The following is a 3,486-nucleotide window of genomic DNA, read 5'->3' on the forward strand; positions in this document are numbered from 1 at the left end:
ATCAGGCCAGCAAAAAGATGGAAGAAGGGCCTAAAAAAAAATTAAAGAGATTGTGCAAAGTCCCTAACGTAGGATTGACCATGGAATGTACATGAACTGGAAGGCCAGTTGACATAATAGGTGAGATCCCCTATGAAAAAAAGTGAGCCGAGGGCGGGCCTGTGGCTTACTTGGAAGTGTGTGGTGCCAATAACACCAAGGCCACAGGTTTGGATCCCTATATAGGGATGGCCACTTAGCTCACTTGGACAGTGTGGTGCTGACAATACAAAGTCAAGGGTTAAGATCCCCTTACTGGTCATCTTTAAAAAAAAGTAAAAGAATCTGCTGGCTGCCCTCAAAATGGAGAACAGCACCAGGTGTGGGGGTGAGAGAGCCTATATAGGGAGCCAAGGGCTGGCTGATACAATCAAGGAGGGGTATTATGCTAATGCGGAAGCTATGTGACCAGGGTGGAGAATTGTTCCCTTGCAGCAGCAAAAGGGTTTCTGTTTTGCAGAAGTCAGGAGGCTTCTCCTAAAGGGAATGGGGGAAGGGTTTGGTGCTGGAATGGAAGACAAGGCCTGCGGCTATTTTGTGCTTATTGTGTGCACAATGGTGCCGGTCACGTCCAACATCCATCACCCTGAACACAGCACACTCCTTCCCACCTTGAGGTCTGTACACCTGCTGTTCCTAGGACACCCTTGACCCCATCAGCCCTAGTTTAATGCACAATAAAAACAAAAAGTAACATTGATAATATTTATTCAGCATCCTAGGCACTTCCTACTCTAAACTCTTTCCATTGATTATCGTATTTAATCCTAACAATCCTACATTTTTTAGATGAGGAAACTGAGGACAGATGAAGGGACTTGCCCAAGGTCACACAGCTAGAAGGTGGCAGAACCAAGACTGGAAACCAGTTACCCAGGCAATCTGGCTCCAGAGCCCAAATAACCGGCCAAATAACCTCCACCGGTCCTGGGGCTCTCTAGACCTTATGGGTTGTCAGGCTGGACATCCACCCCCACCACGTGGAAGGCTTTTATGGGCACCTCACGTTCCTTCATTCTGGCGCGGGGCAGAAAAGTGCACCATCACTGCCCGGAAACATGCCAAGACGCATGCCACCTCGGGCCTGGCACCAGGAGCGTGGGCTTGGACACCTCGGGTCCGCCCGGTCCCCGAGAAGGAGGTAGCATAGGAAGGGGGCTCTGAAAACCTTGGAATCACCCAATGGCTAAGTGGGCCGGAGCGCTACGCAAATAACGTGCCTTTTATTGGGCGACAGCTCGCGCAGAGCCCCAGAGTCCCGCCTCCGCCCTCTCAAAGAAACAGCCAGACTTTGCAAACGCCTTGAGGCAGCGAATTCTGGAAACTGCCTCCGGAAACGGAACTCGGACTCCCAGCGGAATTCTCGAAGAGGGCCTTAAAAAAGAGGGGTGCATACACTGGGAACTGCCTCACTGATCTCCAAGCGCAGTGTGTCCACGTTAGTCCGGCACGTGCTTGACTCCAGTCAGCCACCGTAGGCCCCGTAGCCGGCTGTGCACTCTCCTGCGGTCCTTACGCCGGTAGCTTGGCGCTTGCTCACGAACTTGAGCCCAGGCGCACCGAGCCCCCTTTCCATTCCGTCTCCCCCCGCCGCAGCCTCAGGGGGCCGCGGCTGCGCGTGCGTACTTACGCCCCCTCCGGCTCAGCGTGGGAGGGGATGGAAATGAGGCAGGGCAGAGCAGTTCGCGCCGAGCTCACCCCTCCCCCGTCGCCAGGCGCGCGCAGGAACGTGCAGCTCCGCGGGGTCCGAAGGCAGCGCGGCAGCGGCAGCGGCCGCGGCGGGAGTGCCCCAGAGCCCCGCCCCCGGGGAGGGGCCGTCTGGCAGGTGAGGGGACAGGGGTCCAGGGGAACCGGATTGGGGACTGGACGCCAGGATCTTCTGGAGGGGAGATGCCTAGGTTCCCGAGGGACAGTGCATTGGCACCTGAGCCTTGGGAGGGTGCTTTGATACCCGAATGTCATGATTCCGAGGGGTGCATTGAGTCCCAGACGCTTGGGACCGCGAGGGAAAAGCCCATTAGGGGTCTCTGGGTCACAACACATGCCACGTTCCTTCCGTATCTTCCTCCAGGTTTCCTCCCCTCTGTCCTCCTTGGCCCCAACTCCACGCCCGGGATGAAATTTCGCGGCAGGAAAGACGCGGTTGACGCGGCGTCGATGGACTGAGACTAAGCCAAAAACCGGGTAAAGCTACCTCCTCGACGTGAAATCCCGCCCACTCCAGTCACAGGCCTCTCCCCTGGGACAGAGTGGCAAAGACCCGCCCATTCTGCTCGAAGGCCCCGCCCCTGGGTCTAGTTGCTGGGCGACGGACTTTGGTTCTGTTTGTATAGCTCCGCCCATTCCGTCTAGGTACTGCGGCCCGGAGGGTCTGGTGGGTAAAGTTCTTTTTTTTTTTTTTCTTAAAAGATGACCAGTAAGGGGATCTTAACCCTTGACTTGGTGTTGTCAGCACCACGCTCAGCCAGTGAGCTAACCGGCCATCCCTGTACAGGGACCCGAACCCGTGGCCTTGGCGTTATCAGCACCACACTCTCCCGAGTGAGCCACGGGCCGGCCCTATCTGGTGGGTACAGTTCTGCCCCCTGTGGACATAGACCCAGCCCGCTCCGCGCTCAAGGCGGCCGCCGAGGTTGAGTGGTAGAGGCCTCGCCTGCCTGCTCTGTTCAAGGACTCCAGCCCAGGGTTTACGTTGCAGAGGAACTGCCTCGGGGTCGGTTTGCATGGCCCCGCCCGCTGGGCTCGGCCCGTCTTCCCACTACGCATGCACTCACCCTAGGAGCCCAGATTTCTACAGACTTCATTCGTAAACAGGCTGACCCCTGATTTTGGGCCCTCAACCCCATCAGCCTGGTAATCACCAGCATCAACCTCCCGCCCCGCGCCCTGCCCTTAGGTTCCTGTGCCAGGAAGATGCTGGAGCGAGGCGGGGAGTCCGCGGCCGGAGGCACCAATCCTAGTCCTACTAGCAAGGAACCGGTGACCAACGGAGATGAAAGCGGCCCTGCCTGTGAGTAGTGAGCATTCTCCTGGAATGAGAACCACATTTGGGGGGGGGGGGGTATCTCAGGGTGAAAGTTTAAAAGCCTCGGGTGATGACCATTTGGGATCCCCCAAAATGTGACGTCCTGGGGAATCCTCCCGTTTGGCTTTGGGGGACCCTCGACGATCATTTACTAAGGCTTAGGAAATAACAGGAGGGACAGGGGGATACATTGCAGGATTTCAGGGTGATCACTGGGAAGATACTAGCAACGGACGCCTTAGTACCTTTGCGGAAGCCTTAGTAAGCTTTGGGGATCCAGTAAGATAACTCTTTGGAGCCCTCAGGATGATGTATGGGGAGAGGGGAGCAGGAATATGCCGTTTGGGGGATCTCAGTGTGGCGCTTGAGGTGCCCAGATATATTTTGGTGGCGGAGCTTGGCTTCGGTCCAGGATGTTGGCA

At 56.6% G+C, this 3,486-nt stretch overlaps 1 long non-coding RNA gene across 1 annotated transcript; it reads left to right on the forward strand.

Annotated features, from left to right (window-relative positions):
* The first annotated feature begins 1,797 nt into the window (after window positions 1-1,797).
* LOC103589062 lies at window positions 1,798-3,033 on the forward strand. Its single transcript, XR_550359.1, has 3 exons — window positions 1,798-1,864; window positions 2,111-2,223; window positions 2,936-3,033. It is a non-coding gene; the product is annotated as an uncharacterized LOC103589062 (long non-coding RNA).
* The last annotated feature ends 453 nt before the right edge of the window (window positions 3,034-3,486 follow it).

The sequence above is a fragment of the Galeopterus variegatus genome, unplaced genomic scaffold (assembly GCF_000696425.1).
Source record: "Galeopterus variegatus unplaced genomic scaffold, G_variegatus-3.0.2 Scaffold647, whole genome shotgun sequence".
NCBI lineage: Eukaryota > Metazoa > Chordata > Mammalia > Dermoptera > Cynocephalidae > Galeopterus > Galeopterus variegatus.